The sequence below is a fragment of the Mauremys mutica genome, chromosome 24 (assembly GCF_020497125.1).
Source record: "Mauremys mutica isolate MM-2020 ecotype Southern chromosome 24, ASM2049712v1, whole genome shotgun sequence".
NCBI lineage: Eukaryota > Metazoa > Chordata > Testudines > Geoemydidae > Mauremys > Mauremys mutica.
Genome location: NC_059095.1, coordinates 15,152,521 through 15,165,065, shown reverse-complemented (window position 1 = coordinate 15,165,065; position 12,545 = coordinate 15,152,521). Strand labels below are relative to the sequence as shown.

At 57.8% G+C, this 12,545-nt stretch overlaps 1 non-coding gene across 1 annotated transcript; it reads right to left on the bottom strand.

Moving 5' to 3' along the window:
* Positions 1-364: 364 nt before the first annotated feature.
* TRNAW-CCA lies at positions 365-437 on the bottom strand. The gene has a single exon. It is a non-coding gene; the product is annotated as a tRNA-Trp (tRNA).
* Positions 438-12,545: the final 12,108 nt, after the last annotated feature.

Sequence of the window (12,545 nt, the reverse complement as noted above, 5' to 3'; positions counted from 1 at the left end):
ATAGCACTGTGGAGTTTCAGGCACAGGCTGTATGACCCCCTCCATTTATCTTTGGTGCAGATACAGCCCAGGCAGCTCTAGTGCAAACCTCCTCTCCTGCTGCCCTCCACCATAATCCGCACAGCCCACCTGTCAGGGCAGGAGGGGAATGTTTCTCCATGGATCCTGGTTCTCAGATGGGACTACCCTGGGATGGGGGGGGGGTGTGTGTGGTTGCATCCATTCTGTCACCAGACTGAGCCTTCTAATATCCCATGGTGATTGTTCCCAAGATCCAGGACTTTGTGCTCAAACATCTACCAGCTTCCTTGTTTAATATAAGGCCAAGGTTTACCTTGCAATATACAGGAAGAAAGTAGATTTTTACCCCAGATGGGACTTGAACCCATAATCGCTGGCTTTGGAAGCCAATGCCTTATCTATTAGGCCACCGGGGCCCTGATGTACAGCTACTGAAGAGATGGAAATTCCCTCTCATAAATGCACATTCCTCGCATTTGCTTCAACACCAAATAGCCCCTTTATGTGCCTTAGAGAAATGTCTGCATCCCCTGGCAGCGAGGCAACTGGGCAGGTTGCTGACACAATTACAACACAGAATACGAAGTGTACAGTGCTCACTATATATAGTTTTATTACAAATATTTACACTGTAAAATATAAAGTACTATAGTGCAATCTCTTTATTATTAAAGTGCAACTTGCATATGTAGATTTTTTTTTGTTGCATAAGTGCACTCAAAAAGAAAACAATGTAAAACTTTAGAGTCCAGTCAGTCCTACTTCGGGTTCAGCCAATCGCTGAGACAAACAAGTTTGTTTACATTTACTGGAGATAATGCTGCCCGTGTCTTATATACGTCACCTAAAAGTGAGAACAGGCTCTCTCATGGCACTTTTGTAGCCAGCGTTGCAAGGTATTAACGTGCCAGATATGCTAACATCCATATGCCTTCATACTTCAACCACCATTCCAGAGGACATGCTTCCATGCTGATAACGCTCGTTAAAAAAATAATGTGTTAATTTGTGACTGAAGACCTTGATGAAGAACTGTATGTCTCCTGCTCCATGGTTTTATCCGCATTCTGCCATATATTTCATTTTATGGCAGTCTTGGGTGATGACCCAGCACATGTTGTTCACTTTAAGAACACTTTCACTGCAAATTTGACAAAACGCAAAGAAGGTATAACGTGAGATTTCTAGAGACAGCTACAGCGCTCGACCCAAGGTTTAAGAATCTGAAGAGCCTTCCAAAATCCAAGAAGGACGAGGTGTGAAACGTTGTCAGAAGTCCTCAAAGAGCAACACTCTGATGCAGACACTACAGAACCTGAACCACTAGACAGGAAAATCAATCTTCGGTTGGTGGCATCTGACTCAGATGAGGACTATGAATGTACTTTGGATCGTTATCGAGCAGTACCTGTCATCAGCATGGAAGCATGTCCCTGGCCTCTGATTGCTAGCAGCTCGGAGGGGAGAACAGGGGCTGGACCTCTCCATGGCCGCCTGGTCTGGTCACTCCCTCTGAAGCCCATAGCCAGGGCCAGCCTTTGGGGTGGGTGCCACCAGGGAATTGCCCAGGGGTACCATGGTCAAGGGCGGTGCTGTACGGTAGCAGAGAGGTGTGTGCTGCTGGTGTAAAGTCAGAAACTGCTCCCGGCTGGCAGGGGAGTGCTGCTTGGGGTGGTGCCCAGATTTCTCCCTGCTCCCTCCCGGCATAGGAGCATGGGGGGAGGGAGGGGAAGAGAAGGGGGAGATAGCGGTGATGAGCGGATACTGCTCCCCCCAATGTTCCTCCGTGCCCCCCTCTCACAGCCCCCTAGCGGTGTGCGGAGGAGCAGTGTTCAGGGGGGCCGGGGGGAGCGAGCAGCAATGCCAGCTACTCTGTGCATCCAGGTCAGTTTCCCCAAGTGGGCACAGGAGGGGGTGCAGGGGTTAGGGGAAAAGGGGGCACAGTGCAGGGATTACGGGTGCGGGAGGAGGCAGGGGTTAGGGGAACTGGAGGGGGCACAGGGTTAGGGGTGCAGAGCTTCAGGGTTGGGTGCCAGAGGGGGAGAGCAGGGATTAGGGGGACAGTAGCACAGACCCCACCTACTCCTCCTGCTTTCTCCTGACACCAGCACCACCCTTCCCTGCATCGCCTCATGGCAGCATCTGCTTCCGGATTCGCACCAGAAACGGGAAGTCTGGGCCCTGCCTGGCAGCGGCTGTCAGGAAATGGAAGCAGGAGACACGACCACTCCCATGGTGCTGTGGGGCCTGTCCTGGCTGGTGGGAGATGGAGGCAGTGGATACTACCATTCCCATGGTGCCATAGGGTTTTCAAGTGGGGTGCCTCCCCCCCCCCCGGGGTTGGGCTCCAGGGGAGGTTTGGCATCTTAAGGGACTGGGTGGGTGGGGGGTTGCTTGGAGGAGGTTTGAGGACCAACAGCGAAGGGGAAGTTGGACACTGGCCAGAATACCAGGGAGACAAGGCAGGTGAGGTGATACTTGTTACTGGACCAGCTTTGGAGCCACACAGGGTCTTCTTCATGCAGGGGAAAGGTGCTCAGAGCATCACAGTTCAATAGAAGGTGGAACGCTCTGCCCCGAACACCAGACATTCCCCTACTTCCTGGAACGGCGGGGCCTGTCCCCATTGTCCTGTAAACAGCCCCACCATGTACCCCAGAGGTGGCTGCATCTTAGCACCAAGACACCAGTGGTCACTGCTCCAGAGGAGATGGTACATACAGGCCACTGCCCTACGTGGCCCCACACGTTACTGCCCCAAGAGGTGAAGTACACACAGGCTACTACTCAAACTGGGCACCTGGGGTCTCTGCAGCAATGGTTGTGGGGGATACATGCAGGGCACTGCCACACATGGCCACCAGGGGGCACTGCTGCAATGGTGGTGTGGGGGATGATAGGCCACTACCTGGAGTGGCCACTACCACAATGGTGTGGGGAGAGGGGGAGGGAGATACCAATAGGGCACTGCCACCCCAGAGCACCACAGGGAGGTCACTGCTCCAATTAGTAGAGATACTCATCAGGTAGTGCCCCAACTGGGGGCCCTACCCCAGAGAGAGAGGGGGCTGGGGAGAGAAGAGGAAATCAAAGGCCACTGCCTCACCTAGCCACCAGGGGTCACTACCTAAATAGGGGGGACACACACAGGGCACTGCCGCACCTGACCAGCAGGGGTCACTGCCCCAATTGGGGGATATACAGAGGGTATTGCCCCACAGAGATGCCAGGGATCAGTGCCTGCCATACCTGGCACAGGGGTAGAGGGGATAGGGTGACCAGATGTCCCCACTTTATAGGGACAGTCCCAATATTCGGGGCTTTTTCTTATGTAGGTGCCTATTACCCTCCACCTCGTCCCGATTCTTCACACTTTCTATCTGGTCACCCTTGGCGGCGGGGGCAGGGAGAGAGGGGGCTACGCATAGGGCACTGCCATACTTGGCCACCAGTGCACATCCCTAGTGGGGGAGTGACACACACCAGGAGCAGGGCTCACTGCCACAAAGGGGTTGGAAGATACCCAGGGCACTGCCTGACACGGCCACCCAGGCACCCTGCCACCTTGGGGGAGGTGAAGAACACACCTCAGCCACTGACTCCTCTGGCTACCAGTGGTCACTGGCCCAAGGCAGGGGTCGGGGGGACTAAATACACAGGGGACTGCCCCACTGGGACAACACGAGTCACCGAGATGACAGTGGGATATGCAGAGAGCACTGCCCCAATGGCTCATATACATACAGGGCCCTGCCTCACCTACCCACCAGCGCTCACAGGCGCAATGGCAATGGTGGGGTCACATAGGCAACTGCCCTCAGTGGCCACCAGGGGTCGCTGCAGCAATGCTAGGGGGGATACATGCCAGGCATTGCTGCCCCTCGCCACCAGGAGTCACTGCTCCTACAAGAAGGCACCTACAGGACACTCCCGTGCCTGGCCAGCAGGGGTCACTATCACTGGGGAGGGGCTATGGGGAAGCAGAGAAAGAGCAACTAACTGCAGAGGGGAAAATCATCATCTACCGGGGAGAAAGAACGGACTACGCTAGGACATCGCACCAACTCCGGCCAGGCTGGATACCAGCAATTCGGGGCTGGAGCAGCTCCAGCTAGAGGCTGGGCGGAGGCAGGTGACCTCGGTCTCTGTGCTGAGCAGGATGCGTTGGCAGCGAGGAGGGACAGGGAACCCCCCAGCCAGGGTCTTGCTGCCCAAGGAGGGGGAGATCTGTGGCAGTTTTGGAGTAGCTGGTTCAGCAGCCGTGAGCCACACGCTTGTCCCCGCCTGAGCTCTCCAGGAGCACATAACACACAGGTGCGCACTGGATGTAGGCACCAGTGTAACGACAGGGCCAGACTCTGCTGAGTGCTGCCTGTGAGAGACAGGGGCAGAGTCAGACGGGCAGATGGGGGCAGGAGATGACAAGGCCAGCGGCCATGAGCTGAACCCATCACAAGTCCAGCCTGTGACGTCACCATCCGTCCCTGCAGCTCTCCATCTGTCCCGCTGTCCGTCCAACTCTCAACCCCCATCCGTCCCCAATGTATGCCACACACCCCCCTTCACCCATCTGCCTCACACACTCATCTATTTCCTCATGCATCCTGCTGTCCCTCTGATTGTCCCTGCAGTGTCCGGCACAGGGAGGCATAGTGGACCCTGAGCGAGGCTTTTGGGTGATGCAGTAATAGAGCTAGCGGGTGATAAGGAGGGTTCTGGGCATCTCTAATCCCAGCCCCACTTCTCCTGTGCCCAAAGCCATGACCGTGAGCCCACCTCTCTCAGTCTCAGACCCCACAGCCCCAAAGACATAACTGGCCACTCATGCTGTGACCCAGTTACACCAATGAGGTCTCCCCGAAGATAGAGGGTGGGAGGAGCAACCCCCTTATCCTGGCAGGCAGGACACATCCTTTCCAATATGGCAGAGACCTTGCCCGGGGGCAGATGGACCCAGTTGAGCCCATAGGAGACTGGGGGAGGGGAAGCAGAGGAAGAGGATGCAGGCAACTGAACATGACAGGTGTCCATGAAAGGAGAGAGAGAGTTTGAGTGTAAGTTGGCCAACACAGAGAGAGAAACCTCGGAAGAAGAAAGAAACTCAGAACAGGGAGTCACCCTCATGGATCCAACTTTCTGCTAGGGAACACACACCACTCCTGGCCAGAGAGATGATCAGCCCTCGCAAATGGCAACATCATCTCCCTTGAAGCCACAGCTAGTCTGGAAACCCACACCCAGGTAACGGGAAGTCCCTGCCTGGAGCCAGGAGGACTGTGACCAGAGCCCTTCCCAAACCAGATACATATCTCACCGACAGAGACAGCTACTCTCATCCCAGCTGGGTAGGTCTTGCCTGGCATCAACAGGATTCACGCTGTCACTGCTCTCGCTCACTTTCCATCTCACCTCAGGGCTGGACTCCGTCCCCGCGATTTATTTTCTCTTGGTATGAAACACAACACAAAAGAAAAAGCAATGGTGGCGAGGCTCCTCTTCTCACTACTCCCACACCCCAGGGCTCCGGCTTCAACCCTCCTCCCATTCTGCCATCACAGCTACAATTAGAAATCTGAGCCCGGGGCTCACACCTGGTTGTCTCCCCAATCCTTGGCGCTGTCCAGAATGTCTCCCTCCACAGAAGTCACCTGGCCTGTCTTAGACTCCATCTTCATATTGCTCTTCTCCTTCCCAGAGCTCCTGCTCTGCTCCTCAGACCTGTCTGTCCTCAGCTCTGCAGGCAGAGGGGAAGGGGCACGATGGGAACACACACGCCCCGTTCCAGACACCCCGCGGCATCCACCGGGCTACCAAACCACGTCACCTTCGGCCAAAACCACCCCCCACCCCGAGGGAGCAAAAAGCCTTTGTGAGCCCAGCACACACAAGGCAGGAAAAGATTAACACCCACCCCCAGCCCAGCCAAAGGGGGAGCTTCCCCCACTTCCCGGCCACAGGCCCACGGGGCTCCTGGATGGAGGAGTTTGGTGGGCAGTGGGGGCCCCTGAAGAACTAGCTCAGCGTGTGAATGAGTGACTGGGGTGTATGTGGGGCAGGGCCGCCCGGGGGGGGGCAGGAGGGACAATTTGCCCCAGTCCCCGGGCCCCACAGGGGCCCCCACGAGAGTTTTCGGGGCCCCTGGAGCGGGGTCCTTCCCTTGCTCCGGGGGGGCTGGAAAACTCTTGCGGGGCCGGGCCCAGGAGCGTCTTCCGCTCCGGGGCGGAAGGACCCCCCCCCACTGGCGAGTTACCGCCGCAGCGGGACCCGCCACCGAAGTGCAGCTCGGTCTCCGGCGGTAACTCGGCGGGGGGGGGGGCCCTGCCGCTCCGGGACCCGCCGCCGAAGTGCCCGGAGACCCGCGGGGGGGAGGCCCCCGCCGCTGGAGACCGAATTCCTGCCCCTGCCCTGTGCCCCCCCGCCTGGATCCCACGAATCCCAACGGCCGCAGCGCGCTCGGGGCGAGGGAACCGGGGCCTCCCGCCACGCGCCGAGTCTCTGTCCCGCGCTCTCTCCGCCAATCAGGGAGCGGCGCGGCGAAGTGACGACTTACGGCCCCTCCTCCAATAGAGGCCATGTGGGAGAGACAGAGAACTACGTTTCCCAGTGTGCACCGGGAGGGGGCGCGTTGTCTGAGCAACCGGCGCACTTCCGCTCTGAGACGAGCCAGGAACTACAACTCCCAGCCTGCCCCGGGGCACCTCCGTCCTCTCGAGCCCAGGGAAGGGCGGGGCCTTGGGTCAACCTGACACCTCCCCTCACAACTCCTCAGCCCCGCCCCCCAGAGAGCCCCGCCCCCCTCCGGCTCCTGACGCGAACTCGCGTGTCCCGGGGTCTCGCCCGGCCCTGCCCCTCCCCGCCCCGCCCCCGCCTGCTTCTCCCTTGGCCTCCTCTCTCCCCACCCGGGGGGGGGGGGAGCTGTTGGATGGAGCCATATGGAAATACGGGGGAGGGGCAGGGCTGGGAGCCAGGACTCCTGGGTTCTCCCCCAGCTCTGGGAGGGGAGGGAGGTAGAGTGGGGGAGGGGCAAGGCTGGGAGCCAGGACTCCTGGGTTCTCCCCCAGCTCTAGGAGGGGAGGGAGGTAGAGTGGGGGAGGGGCTGGGGTGCCCGCTGCCCTCGCGGCGACCAGCAGAGCGCCCCCTGCAGCTTGCCGCCCCAACCAGGTGCTTGGTGTGTTGGTGCCCGGAGCCGCCCCTGGTTCCAGCTCCCCCAGCCTGACACACACACACAGCGCCTGTACCCGCCCCACCCCAGGTCTCCTCAGCCCAGAGGGGAGCCCCCTGGCTGAGTGGGGAATCAGCCCCCCCCAAAATTACCCTGGGACCAGCTTGATCTTCCTCCGCCCTGCCCTGCTCTGCATGTATTCAGAGTGAGTCAGTTTCTCAGTCCCAATGTGTGTCCTGCCATGTGTCTCTTCTCCTCCCCAGTTCCTTCCAAACCACCCCATTTCCATGCACCCCGGGCTGGGTCTCTGCCAACCCTCCTGCCCCCAATATCTCCCTGCCCCTACAGGTCTATAGGGCTGGATCCCTCCCTCCCCCCTTCTCCCCTCATTTCCTGCCTCTGGGGGTCTATGGGGCTGGGTGTCTCCTTCCTCCATCCCCTCCCCTGCCCCCAATATCCCTCTGGGGCTCTGTGGGGCTGGGGCTGGGGCTCTCTCCCTGCCCCAGTGCTCTCCCCTGCACACGATGTCCTGGGAGTGACTCAGTTTCCCTGGACCAACATTTCACACACCCCACCCCCACCCGACATGTCTCCCTCCACCCCACCCCATTTCTCCTGCACCCCAGGCTGGGTCTCTGCCAATCCCCCTTCTCCCCTCCTGACCCCAAGATCCCCTGCCCCTACAGGTCTATGGGTTGGGTCTCTCCCTTCCCCCGCCCCCCATCCCCTCATCCCTTCCCCCAATATCTCCCTGCCCCAGGCCGTCTATGGGGCTGGGTCTCTCCCTGAAGCCCCGCCCCCAGCGCGGGGCTCACAGACAATCCCCGCCCGGCGGCTGTGACGTGCTCACTCCCTGCAGACAACTCATTCCCTCGAGACTAAAAGGACAGAAGGTGTCACGTGTCCATGGGCGGGGTTATGCAGATGAGCAGTGTCTGGTGGCAGGACGGAGAGCAGCGAGATGAACCGAAGGAGCCCGGTGGAGAGAATTCTCTGCGTGTGGACAGAATCCGGTGTGGGGAGTTCGTTCTGTGGGTGCCTGCACCGGAGTCACTTCGGGGCAGTGATTGCCACTGAGCTGCATATTGCCCAAAGGTATGTGAATGGGGTGTGTGGCGGGGAGCAGCTCATGGTGAAAAATAAAGCAGTGGGAGCAGCAGAGGGCGCTCCCCTCCCAGGGTGGTGCAGGGGTCACTGGGTCTGTGTCCTAGCTCTGCTAAGGGCCTTGACTGATTTTCTCATAAGTGCTTCCTTCTGAATCCAGCATATCTGCCCCCCCCCGCCCAGCTGCTGCCCACCCCCATGTGGGGGCACCAGCACTGTGCCGGATCGTGATGGGAAATTGTCCAAGCTGGCCCAGGAAAGACATGTGTGTCCCTGCTGGTGGGGCTGAGCCCCGTGTGTGTGTGGTGGCGGCTTTGCAGGATTTTGTATCCTGCAGCAAGTGACACACACACACACATTGATGCACAAAGGGACTCACACAGTCCCAAGAACACTCACACACAACACACCCAGAGGGGCATGCTAGCTCCATCCCCAAAGAGAGAAACAATCACACCCCCCAGCCACGCTCACAATCACACACACACTGGAATATTCACAATTGTGCTCAGAGACACAACCGCACACAGTTTACTCCCACTGCTCCCAACACAAGGACCTCCTGCCCCATACAGCATGTGCCAAGGCCTGTGGAACTCACTGCCACTGCACAGCTACCAATGAGAATGGACCTTTCCAGGAGACCAATAGACATAGCCGTGGCGACAGAGGGGGCTGGGCTTCCAGGGCCTGACCCTGGCTGAGACTGGTTCTGACCTAGAGGGGTCTATCCAGCCGGGGGCAGCGTGACCCACACACAAACCCACCAGAAGCGCCTTTCTTAGCAGGTCTCCCAGGCCATCCCTCACCCTGCCCCGGGTTGGGTAACAAAGGGGCAGTATGAGACTCTGGGCCATGTGTGACGAAGTGGGACTGGTCTTACTGGGATCTGTGACGCTTCAGTGTCCCCAGTGCAGTTCTTAAGTATCTAGCAAAGCAAAAGGCCAGTGCAACCGAATGCCTGACACTCTGTCTCCTAGCAACTGATGGCCTGGGCACCTCCCCTGCAAAGGTGCAATTGAAGGTGTTGGAGACAAAGGGGTCAGGTGACCTCCTGGCCCAGGAAAGAAGCTGAGCAGAGAAGGGGCTGAGTCAACAGTGGGGGGCTGAGTCACAGTCAACAGTGTGCCCTTGTTGCCAAGAAGGCTAATGGCATTTTGGGTTGTATAAGTAGGGGCATTTCCAGCAGCTCAAGGGATGTGATCATCCCCCTCTACTCAGCACTGGTGAGGCCTCATTTGGAGTACTGTGTCCAGTTTTGGGCCCCACACTACAAGAAGGATGTGGATAAATTGGAGAGAGTCCAGCGGAGGGCAACAAAAATGATTAGGGGGCTGGAGCACATGACTTATGAGGAGAGGCTGAGGGAACTGGGATTGTTTAGTCTGCAGAAGAGAAGAATGAGGGGGGATTTGATAGCTGCTTTCAACTACCTGAAAGGGGGTTCCAAAGAGGATGGATCTAGACTGTTCTCAGTGGTAGAAGATGACAGAACAAGGAGTAATGGTCTCAAGTTGCAGAGGGGGAGGTTTAGGTTGGATATTAGGAAAAACTTTTTCACTAGTAGGGTGGTGAAGCACTGGAATGGGTTACCTAGGGAGGTAGTGGAATCTCCTTCCTTAGAGGTTTTTAAGGTCAGGCTTGACAAAGCCCTGGCTGGGATGATTTAGTTGGGTTTGGTCCTGCTTTGAGCAGGGGGTTGGACTAGATGACCTCCTGAGGTCCCTTCCAACCCTGAGATTCTATGATTCTATGATTCTAGGAGGGGCTGGAGGAGGCTGGGCAGACTGGAGCTGGCTGGGGAAAGAAGGGAAGCACAGACAGGGCTCTGATCCCCAATGGGGGCTATGGGGCTCCTGGGGCCCCAAGATGGACCTAACAGGGGGGATCCTGTTATCTGTGCCTGCAAGACCTGTGTTGGACTGTTCCTGTCGTCTAAATAAACCTTCTGCTTTACTGGCTGACTGAGAGTAACTGTGAATCGCAGGAAGCTGGGGGTGCAGGACCCTGACTCCCCCACACTCCGTGACACCATGTCGCAACTCGGCCCCAGCCCCCCACTCACACATGCTGGTGACTTGAGTAACTGCCAAGGGATTGCACAAGAGAGAGTCAGAGCCAGGGAGAGAACCCACGAGTCCTGGCTACCCCCCGACACACACTCTAACCACTGGACCCCACTCCGCTCCCAGGGCTGGAGATAGAACCCAGGAATTCTGACCACCAAACCCCCCCACTCCCGCTCTGACCACCAGACCCCACACTCCCCTTTTAGATTTTAGTCTCGCTGCCTCTTCTATCCACCCACCCCACCTGCCCATCCCTTTGCTGCAGGTTTTTGGGGTGTCACCCCTGCTCTGCACTCCCCCAGTGCAGCCCAAGGCTTTTCCTCCCCTCAACCACACATCCTCACCCCTCTCGTGCTGGATCATCTGCTCGGCCGCCTGCCCCCTCTCGGGATGCGCTGTGCGGCTGGGGATTGTGCAACGGCCCAGCACCAGGCAACACAGAACGGACACCACATGCCCTGCCCCACCTCATGTGAGCTGCTCTCCAGGTGCATCGGAGCCCGGTGCCCCGCATCTTGGCACTCCTGCCCCACAGGGGGTGAGCTGCAGCCCCACCACACTCCGCAGAGGGGAGAAGGGTCAGGCCAGCCAGCCCTTGTAAGATGGTGAAATCACCACCAGGGTCAATGGTATGGGGGCTGTGACATACAGAGAAACGGTTGTTGCGCCGGCAGAGGGCAGCAGAGCATGCGCACACACACGCACACACACACACACACAATTGCAAACATACACAAAAACATGCATGAATCCAGCCACACACACACACAGAATTGCTAATGTACACAAACATCCGCACAAATCCAGCTAACATCAACACAACTGCTAACAGATGCAAACACATGCACAAATCCAGCCACATGAACACACAGACTTGCACAGCCACAAACACCCCCTCCCCACACACAAAACCCCATGCAGAAATCAATCAATCAATCAATACACACATACACAATCCCCATTCTATGCACACACCTTGGGTCAGTTTGACACTGAATACTTCAATTGGATGGAGGGCCCAGCACCATGGCTATTCCCTGCCCCCCAGGGCTTGCAGGGGCGGATTGGGGGCACAGGGGGCACGATCCATTGCCAGACAAAGGGTGGGGGGTTAGAGGTGGGGATGGAACCGTGGCACCACCCGGTTCCTGGCACAGGCTCCTTCCAGGATTTGCATTTCTTGGTAGTTTTCACCCCATCACCACTTCCTGCCCAGCCCCCTCCTGCTGTGAAAGACGGTTCTGGGGGGATGGGAAGAACCCAGGAGTCCTGGCTCCCAGCCCCACCTGTGCTAAGGTACGAGACTCCACTCTAACCCCAGCGCTGGGACTGGAACCTAGGAGTCCTGACACCCATCTTCCTTTCCTCTAACCACTAGACTCCACTCCTGCCCTTTTGGGGAGCCAGGACTCCTGGGTTCTGTCCCCAACTCTGGGAGCAGAGTGGGGTCTAGTGGTTAGAGCAGGAGGAGCCAGGACTCCTGGATTCTACTCTCAGTGCTACTGTGTGACACTGGGCCTCTGTTTCTCCTCCCACTTTTTGGGTGTGGAGCCTGTAAACTCTCTGGGGCATGGCCTGTCTCTCGCTGTGTCTGGGCAGCACCTGGCCCAAAGGGGCCTGATCTCAGCTGGGGCAGGGACTGTCTCTGTGTCTGTGCAGCCCCCGGCACAACAGGGGCCTTGATTCTGCCCCGGTCTCTGTAGGTGCTGCTGTTGTACAGATAAGTAGTCGTGATACTAAAAGGCGTGGCAGTGCGTGAGTGCACCACCATTGCCGTGCAAGGGCTAAATGTGATTCTTATCCCTGTGACCCCCTGTGAACCCTTCCCCCCCCCGATTCTCCACCCCGAGCCCCTTGTACCGCTGCCTTTGTCAACGGCAACGCAGAAAGCCACCCAGCTCTAGCCCTAAAACAAGAAGATGACCCCCCCCCAAAAAAAGCTCACACCAACAGGAAACCAGCCCCAGCACTTTGTGACTTCACTTCCCAAAATTATATACACAAACACACACACACAGAGCCCCGCTCAAACAGCCCCCTTTGCCAATGCACCACCTCACCTCGTCCAGAGAGGTCTAGGTGGGAAGCTTCACGTGGGAGCAGTGATGGACAGCACCATCAAGGTAGGTTCTGGAGATGGTCCTCCAGATGCAGGCGTCTGGGCTCCAAATGGCACTGGGCTCACACTG